Raw genomic sequence first — 10813 nt, forward strand, 5'->3', positions numbered from 1 at the left:
ATTGAATTTTTATGGTGTGAGATGAATTACATTACTTTTCCACATTAACATAATTGTGAAGGGAAATCGAATAAGCTTGGCATTACAACAGCATTATAGAAATCTTTACCAAACTTTTATCAAAAGTGGGAAAACATTTCCATGAGCTCTATAGAGCTAAATAGAAAAAAAGGACCAAATAGGAAGAGCCAAATAGGGAGAAAGTAAAAGATTTCAATTCATCCTAATTATCTCTGCCTGGTTTGGTGACACAAAACGAAAGCAGACTCATTAAAAGAAAGATCAAATTGATGTTTGCCAGAGGGGAGGAGAGTCGGGGAGGCTAGGTGAAAAAGGTGAAGGGGAATATATAATATTATAATAATATTCAATAATATTGTAATAACTATGTATGGTGACAGGATTACTGGACATTTTAAACTTACCCTGATGATCACTTTGTAAGATATTTAAATGTTGAATCACTATGTTGTGCACCTGAAACTAATATAATATTGTATATCAACTATAATTAAAATAAATTTTAAAAGTAATTAAAATAACAGGAAAAGCAACCAATCTAATTAAAACATTTAGTAAATACCATCTCATCATTATCATACTGTCTTATGAAGTAATAAAGAACTTTGCCCAACTCCTTCACCATTGTCAACTATATAAAAGGGTTAACTTGAGTAAGAATAGAGATCATAATACATACTGATTTGTTCTCTTCTCAACCATCAAAACTGATTCAGTGTCAAGTATTAAATCACGTAACTATGTATCCAAGTTTTTATTCCTAGTATACTAATTTGTTTACTGCATGGGAAAAAATCCCCAGAATGAGACACTCGGGACTGAAAATGTGAGCACACAATCCTTGTGTGTATTGTAAAGAATCATAATCTTTTAGAGAAGGAATCAGCAAGCCATGGTCTCTGGGCCAAAATTGGCCCACCATTGTCAAGTTAAGTGACCAATTTGAAAGGAAATGAAAGCCTAAGTTGATATTGACAATTTGTTATTCAAAACATTCATTAAATTCTCTCTGCCCCTCACCCTGTTCCATGGGTGATGATGTAATGCCTTCCCAGGTAGGTGCTGTACACATAAGTCAGTGTCACAGCCAAAGAACAGTGAACCTAGGATTCTCCTATAAGAAATCTTATAAGAAAGCTGCTAGAAAATCTTCCCAATCCTTGTCTCAGAGGCAGATATTATCATTTTACTCTGGAATGTAGTTAAATGTCTCCAGGAGGAAGCAAGAAAGTTTCACTATGTTTATTATGTAGATATGTAGGCAAAACTCCTCCCAGAGAGGAGGGGAACTTTATTATACTGAAACATTCTTGGACTCTGTATATTAGAAAGCTGTTTTCTTAGAAGAGATGCAGAAATCAAAATTATTAGAGAATTGTCTCCTAACAGCATCATTTTTCGTAAATAAAGTTCTATTAGAACACAGCTACATTCATTTGTTTACATATTATCTATGGCTGCATTTTTTTTTAATTCTTATTTTTCAATTAGAGTTGACATCCAATATTATTTTATATTAATTTCAGGTATACAGCATAGTGGCCAGACATCCATACAATTTACTTATCCCCCAACTGGTCTAGCACTCACCTGGCACCATACACAGTCACCACAATACCATTTACCATATTCCCCATGTTCCTCTACTAATGCTTTTGCACTGCAATAGTAGAGCTGAGTAGTTGTAACAGATACCACATGGTCTATAAAGTCTAAAATAAAATACCTGCTATCTGGCTCTTTATGGTATAAGTTTGCAGACCTCTGATCTAGACACTGCTGCTGTTGTAGATATGGATGTTCTCCCCAGAGAGTCAAAAGGAGACAGGGAATCAACGACAGCAGCCACAATAAAAACAGAAAAAAAAGAGAGTTGGCAAAAATACATTAAGTATGATGTTAGAGTAAATGTCCAATTATTAAATTCACTTTGGAAATAGTAAAGCACTGATTCAGAACTTCAGAACTCAAATAAATAATATAAAGGACAAAATTGAGACATTCTTCAAGAATTAAGAGGAACAGTACAAAATATGTAGAAGTTTGAAAAAGTAAAATAATGGGCTTGATGACAGAGAAGAGAGTCAATTTACCACCTATGAAGAACTAAAAACAAAGGAATCCCTATTAAAAAAAAAAAAAGGAATAATAAGTAAAGACCAAGTATAGCTGACCTAAAAATCAAATGTTTAAGAATGTAGATGAGAAAAGACTGATAGAAGTGATAATGATAAACCAACATCAGGATGTAACTTAATGACTTAAAAAAAATCAAGCTTAAAAAATTAAACAAAATAATTAACTGTGTAGGTACAGGAATTAGTGTTAAACTGTTCCTCTGTATCTTAAATAGTATAGCATTTTGAAGAAGATAACATATGTAATAAGAATGATCAAATCATGTGTTTTTCATGGGTGAAGGCAACAAACATAATTCCAAATGTATAATAGCTCAGAAAAAAAATGCTACCCGTGAAACAGTTCTTTATAAGCTTGTTCTAGGATATAACTCAGTTACCTGGTAGATAAACCAAAGTTTATAATCCAGGAATAAGGGACTCAGCATGTAAACCGATGGACAATTTCACATAGAGTGTCATTTAAAAATATATATTGTAAACACTATAATATTATTAAGCCAGTGTTAAAAATCTATATGGCTGCTCCCCATATCTGACTAAGTAAGACAGTCATATTTTGCAAAATGTATCTCCCTTGGAACAACATAAGTCCTAGAACTTAGTGTGAAGCTATTGACTTGACTAATGCCCTTTCCATCATTCCAGTTTCAAAGGGCTACAGAAACTGTTTGATTTTATTCTCCGGGGATGGATTTAAAGGATACTCTGTTATATGAATGCACTTCCTTAGAGACATTGGAAGATTCGTCTTTCAATTATTTCAACTACGGTTGACCCTTGAACAACTCTGGTCAGGGGCACAAACACTGGCCATCTCATGCAGTCCGAAATCTGCATATAACTTTTGACTCTACGGCTGTCCCTTTAGATCGCATATTCAACAAACCTCTAATCTAAATATTTTCGATCCGCAGTTGGGAATCTATGTTGGTAAACGGTGGTTAGGAATGTAAAAATAAGTTTTAGATACCAGGTTTGCTGAATCCTTGAACGAAATCTGCATAAAACCTGGCAGATAACAAGGGCTATTGATGTTTATTGAAAAAAATACTGATATAAGTGGGCCTGTGCAGTTCAAATCATGTTGTTTAAGGGTCAACTGTCAGAAATTTAGACAACACAAAATAGCATAAAGAAAATTGGTATCCCTTACATAGAGAACCCAACATTTTGATCAGGAAGAATATTCATAAAATCATCATCATCATCATCATCATCATTATTATCATTATCATTATCACCATCATTACCTTTACTAAATAAAGGAAGGGCCTTATACGCACTCTAAGAGAAATATATTTTAAGAAATATAATTTTTGAAAATCAACATTGAGGTATACCTCATTTAACTTATTGAATATATGGCTATAGAAAGTTTTCTTTATCATTCAAAAAGAAATCATAAAAGAATAAAATTCTAATATAGGAGAAAAATCAAGATGACCTGAAAAATTTTCACAATATTAGTTAATGCTAGTGGACAACAGAGTGCTATAAGGGCTAAATAATTCTGAGAAAAATTATATATGGTTCCAAAATTTTACATTTAATAACCAAAGTTTCAAAGAATAAATGCAGAACAGTTGAAAAGTTTTCTATTTATTTCATGTTTCACTGCACAGTTAATTGATATTGCCTAAAATTGACGCATTAATAATGACACCCTTATTAATGTATTTGATTATTGTTTTCATCCTTAAACTTAAAAGTATTTTAAGGACCGATATCACTGTTGGAATCACTTTAAATTCAAGAAATTCCTTTTATGTTGCTTTACTTTGAAATAAATTGAAAACAATTTTTAAATTCCATGTAAAATATGAGCACATTTTATAAATTTACCTACCAGTTGATCTCTCTCTGTTGGTACAATTAAACCAGGTATAATTTACCCACCTGCATAGTTGACCTGTCTATATGCACAGATAAATGCCTAGAATATTAATCACTTAAAGTTAAAAAAATAGAACATTGAGTAATTTTTATCTTCTTTATTTTTTGTAAATTTTGAAATGTTTCCCTTTTTCAATTGAACATGCAATACTCTTAAATTGTGTTCGCTTATATTTAAGGATTAGCATAAGAAAATAAAGAGAAGTACAAAAATAATATGGTAACTGTATACGCCATCCAAAATAATTAAAATATTAACTTTTTGTCCTATGTGGGTTTTTTTTTTTACAGTTGACATCCAACATTATTTTTGTTAGTTTCAGGTGTATAGCACAGTGGTCGGACATCCACATAATTTACAAAATGATCTCTCCAATCAGTCCAATACCCACCTGGCCCTATACACAGTTATTAAAATATTGACTACATTCTCTATGCTGTATTTTATATTCCAGGTGGGTATATTTTGTCCTATATGTTTTAAATCTTTAACTTTAGTTGGGAAGCCAAACATTACAGGTTAAGATAAAATTATTCTTTACTTTTACTAGTTACATTTTCTTTCCTTTAGATAGGTACTATTATGAATTTGTGTATATCCTGCATATAATTTTATATTTTATTATATATATTTCCATAAACAATATGTAGTATAAAGTCATTTTTCATCAGATATGCTGTTTTGCTTTAAAAGATACAGAGAAACTAAGCATTTCTGAAAGAATCAATTTTCTCTTTTGTTCTGTACTTGTGACATATTTAGGCTATAGCCGCTATATTGGGGGACCTTGCAAAGACCATATAAATTTCCCTAAACTATGCAAGCCATAATTGCCATTTGGGGCATCATATCACCATGGGGAATCCTATAGAAGCTATGGTTTTAACAGACGCATTTCTGCAACTGATGATGTATCAAGCCATTGTTTTCTCTATTCATAGGAAAAGGCTGTTATATTTTACCTCATGATCATTATATATTGGATAAAGAATATTTGACACTTTTTACTTATCTAAATACTGAATGAGAATATTTCAAATAGTTTCATGCTCAGATTAAATCTGAAAGAGATATAATAATGATTCATTGCTGTGTTCATGAAAGGACAAAAAAATAAGTTTTGTAGTATTTTGTTTTAAATTGATTCAGAAAGAAAGAGCTCAAATTGTGGTAAGTTTCAAATAAAATGAGATGAAAACAATTTTAATTTTAGAGAATTTAAAAATAGACTCCAGCGGTAGGAAGTATGTGGAAAATCTCTGTGCCATCTTCTTGACTTTGATGTGAATCAAAAATAGCTCTAAAAAGAGTCATAAAAAGATAGTCTTCATTTTTAAGAACTAAAATATTAAATCTTTATTTCTTTTTTAATTTGCTCATGCTTGTAATTATTTGCAGCTTTAATTATACAGCCAATTAATTTTACAATATCAAAAATAAATATTAAATTTAAAAACCTGAAACATTAAAAACATAAATTGGACTGTTTTTTTCTTAAGATACATTCTTTCCAAGTATGAGAACCACATCAGAAAATTTCATACAACTAATATAAAATTTGCATCATCAAAAATATTAATAAATCAAATTAATAAACAACTATAGTTCTTTGAGTTTTTTCTTTATAAGCTAAAGTAAAATGCTGACACATTATTCTAGACTAATTATATATTATCAATATTATTCCTATTATTAACACATATGTACACATATGAATTGTCATTTTTATTTCTAACTCATCATTACTGAATCATGGAGTTAATCTTTAGGTAAAATTTCTTGATTAATAAACCATATTTCACACTTGAATTCAGTTTATGGAGAGATGCACAATCCAAAAGGCAAATAAACTAGCTTGATGGTGGTTTGCAAAAAGTGGAAACAAGTAAGCTTCATAGCTTCTGTAACCTAAAGATTAGGTCTTGAGAAATACAGCAAATATATATATATAAAACATGAAAAGAAAAAAATATACTCTAAAAAATTAAAACTCTATACTATTTTTTCTATGTTTAAGACATATCATGGCATTATAGAAATAACAAATTTTGTTTTTAAAAAAAGCAGTGGTAGAAGTGTATTTTTTAGTCTATGCAAATCTTAAAATTAAAACAGCTAGAGCAACTAAATAGCAAAACCAAAATACATTGATAACATCTACAACAACACACTTGATAAGAAATTTCCTTGGATATCAAAATATGAATATGTTCTGTAAACATAATTGTATTGAAAAGAAAGAAATAACAAAGAAGATAAAAAATCTTTCAAGATTTTAAAATTAAGCAATACATTTTTAAAAAGTTTTGCAATAGAGAAATGATCACAAAAGAAGTTAAAACTGGATGAAAATGAATATCTGATTTACTTAATAAAATTGATATACCAATTCTTTGGGGATGGAACTAAAACAGTGATTAGAGAAAATTTATAACCTTAAATTTATATATTAGAAAAATCAAATAATCCACCTGTTAATCTATTTCATGAAATTAAAAACAAAGGAAATTAAGTGCAAAAAAGGAGAATAGATAAAAAAATGAAAGAGGGAAATGCAACATAAAAATGCTATTTCTGTGAAAAGACGACAAAATTCATGAAATTCAACAATATACAAAAAAATGAGAAATTAAGAGGCAGAAATTACCAATAGCAATAGTTAAAAGAAATTATTACCAAAGAATCTATACTGAGTATTAACATCACAGGAGGATATTAGAAATAACTTTATAACATTAAGATTAAAATTTGATGATCTAGATAAATTCCTAGAAAAATACAAGTAAAATACTAACATGAGAAGCAGGTAAAAATTCAAATAACCCTATATCTATTTTAAAAAAACCAAAAATGTTGTAAAAAAACCTATTAAAGAAAACTGCCTAAGTGTCTTAAATTATTACAAATATTTAAGAAAAAATAGTACCTATCTTACATAAGTTCTTTCAAAAATAATTTTAAAATAGAATTTATTAATTAACCCTGTAAGATGAAAAAAACTTCAATAGCAAAAAGTCAACAAGTGCATTACAAGAAAGGAAAATACAAACCAATTATACCAAATAAGAAAAAAAATTTGAAAGAACAAAGTCTAATTCTAAGATATTTAAAATGGTTAATACATCAAGTCCAAGCAGGGAAATGTAAACTAAAACCACATTGACACCACTGCATATTCACCATAGTTGCAAAATTTAAAGACTGACAGTGTTAATTTGGCTATGATATTACAAGAAAGGAAAATACATACCAATTACACCAAATAAGAAAAAAAATTTGAGAGAACAAAGTCTAATTCTAAGATATTTAAAATGGTTAATGCATCAAGTCCAAGCAGGGAAATGTAAACTAAAACCACATTGACACCACTGCATATTCACCATAGTTGCAAAATTTAAAGACTGACAGTGTTAATTTGGCTATGATATGAACATTTGCAGCTTTCATACTCTACAGATTATAGAGGAAGTGGTATAAATAGTTTTGGAAAATTGTATGATAGTATCAACTATAGTGGAACATGTGACTATGAGATAGCAATTTCAATCTTAGACATATACATCAACAAATTCATATAAATGTGTACCTAAAGACATGTACAAAAACTTACAATGGCATGCTCATAACAGGAAATAATCTAGATGTTCATCTACAGTCAAATGAATAAATACATTGGAATATATTTATACAACCATTTCTATAAAGAAATAAGAACAAATGAATGGTTCCTATACTTCACAAGATGGATGAATTTTACAAGCATAAGTTTGAGAGAAGAAAGCCATATGCAAAAGTGTGCAGACTAAATGACATCCTTTATATGTAAGTTCCAAAACAATTAAAACTAAATTTTGGTGTTAAGTCAGAAGAGTGTTTACCCTCTGTGAAAGAGGTAATAACCAGAAAGAATTAATGAGGTAGGCTTGTAGGGAGCTTTTAGTGTTCCATTTATGTATTACAAATATACTTGTATATACATTATTTTCAGTATTTTTTTAATTTTTTAGTTTAAGATTATTTCTTTAACTTACTTGATATTAAAAGAAGTCTATGAACCACTATTAAACTGGAAGTTAAGTAAAGGATGAGAATCACTTTCTCCTAGTTACCTGTCCATTGACTTTCACTATTATTCTAATGTAATACATCCTTTGGAATGAAGCGATGCAGACTCACCCAGCATTATATCCATTCTCATCATCCTTTACCTCACACCATATGAGCCTGCTTGTTAAAAAATGTTTTTAATTGAGCTATTCACATACAACATACACACACATACACACACAGATATAAGAGATAAGTGAGTTTTTTGATTTACCCTTTAGTGATAAAATTCCAGGTCTTTCTTAAACAAAGCAAATCTTGAATGGTAATGGAAGGCCAATAAATGCTGAAAAAAATGCTTGATTTTTTTCAAGTCAGTGAGATAGTAGTATTTTAAGGATTCTAAATGGGACTGGTAGCCCAGAATGTCTTATAACGTTCAAATATCAGGAAAGTTCCAAAATCAATTGCTGTGCATAACACACAATGTTAGAATTAGTTGTTCTATTAAAAAAACATATCATTTGTAAAATGTGGTAATGAATGTTTATAATATACACAATTTAATATTTTTGATGTTCGAATGTTATGACCACAATGATTTTCTAATTTTCCAATTGGTCAATGCAGTATGAATCGATTAAATATTCACAAATTATGTATGTTAATGAGAGTACAACAGAAAACGTCAATCTATTTTAATGTAAAATTACCGTTTACCTAAATAAAGCTTGAAAATGTGATGCTAATTAAATCCCTTGGCTAAGATAATATCAGTTTGTCCTTTCCCTAGTTTAGATGAAGATCTCTATGGAATAATATTCAGGATAGGCGTATTTTAATGTTGGGAGAGGAAACCTGAAGGTCACTGAAAATAATTTTAATTTTTTTGACAGATTTATTGATGTATAGTTTATAGACAGTAAATTTCACATATTTAAAGCATAGCACTTTATAAATTTTATATATGTATCCACCCAAGATAATTAATATATACATTACCCAAAACATTTTCTTATGTTCCATTGGAATTATTTTCCCACATCCCCTCCCTATTCTCCAGTCCTTCTGTTGCCAAGCAACCACTGATTTGCTTTCTGTCACTTTAAATTAATTTTTCTTTTCCAAAATTTTATATGTATTTAATTTATATAAAGTGAATCAAATACTTGTTTACCTCTGTGGCTTCTTTTACTCAACATAACTGTTTAGTAGATATCAATAATTGTGTGTATAACAACAGTTTATTCGGCATAATTTTATTCAACATAATTATTTTAAGTGTGTCAAGAATTTGGGCTTTGATACACTCAAAGTCCAAACAAAGCCAAAGTTCAATCTGGGGCTTTGGCCTCAAAGATAATTCGTATAACAACTTTTGATTCATTTTTCCTTCTATCACATAGTGATAAAAATAATAAAATATTTTTTCTTGCTACTAGCAAGAAAATTTTTCATTCTTTCTCTTCAGCTGCCAATGTATGCTTTCCTGAAATTATCATCTCATAACTGAGAACAAAGATTACAAAATCCCAATGGACTAAGTTTTAAGGGGACTATATCTTGCGGTACTATAACATATTGCTAGGTGCTCAGATACTCAAATGTACGCTGCCTGTGTCTAAAACCCTTCTCCACCGCTTAATAGTTCTGTGATCTTAAGAAATGTGCCCTGTATCGTGTATGTTTCTGCTTTTTCATCTGTAATATAGGGCTAATAATAATACTTAATTAATAAATTTTTGTGAAGACAAAATGAGTTAATATACGTAGAGCAGATGGAATAGTGCTTGATGTATATATAGCACTCTACAAGTGTTAGCTGTTGTTGGCAGTGGTAGTTGTGAAGCTGTTGATATTTTCTCACATGTGATACAATTACTGATCCATATCAATGTTAATGAAACAAAAAGGGGTTTTTTCAGCTTTTGCAATGGAAAGATATGTTATGGACTGAATGTTTATGTCCTCTCAAAATTTATATTTTGAAATCCTAATCCCCCAATGTAATGGTATTTGGAGGTGAGGACTTTAGGAAGTGATTAGATCACAAAGGTAGAGATCTCACGATTGGAATTAGTGCCCATATAAGAGAGACCCCAGAGAGCTCTCTCACCCTTTCTGCCATGTGAGGACATGGTGAGAAGACAGCAGTCTGTAAACCATAAAGCAAGTCTTCACCAGACACTGAATCTGCTGGCGCCTTGATCTTGGACTTCTGAGGCTCCAGACTGTGAGAAATAAATGTTTGTTAATTAAGCCCCCCAGTTTGTGGTATTTTTATTAAAGCAGCATGAATGCACTAAGACAAGATGTTAAAGAGACTTGAGATTATAGAGGAGAAAGTGTTTTTGGAAAAGCATGTATACTAGGGTGAAAGAAGGCATCCAAGCAAAGCTACTTGGAAATTTGTGAATGATTCTCAATATAAGAAATAAGCTTTTTTTTTATTCATTCATTCATTCACTCAAATTTTTCTGTGCTCACCATGTGATGGGTACTCTTCCAGATAGTGAGGACAGAGCAGTTAAATAAAATGATTGCTTTTATGGAGCTTACATTCCAGAAGGGAGACCAATGATAAACAAATAAAAAAATTTCAAAGTTTATCAGAAGATGATAAAAGTTAATTTAAGTACTATGGAGAAAAATAAAATAGGATATAGTGGATATAGTAAGCTAGTGGTAAGAGGGCTGCTACTACATAGAG

The sequence above is a fragment of the Pteropus alecto genome, unplaced genomic scaffold, assembly GCF_000325575.1.
Source record: "Pteropus alecto unplaced genomic scaffold, ASM32557v1 scaffold155, whole genome shotgun sequence".
Taxonomy (NCBI): domain Eukaryota; kingdom Metazoa; phylum Chordata; class Mammalia; order Chiroptera; family Pteropodidae; genus Pteropus; species Pteropus alecto.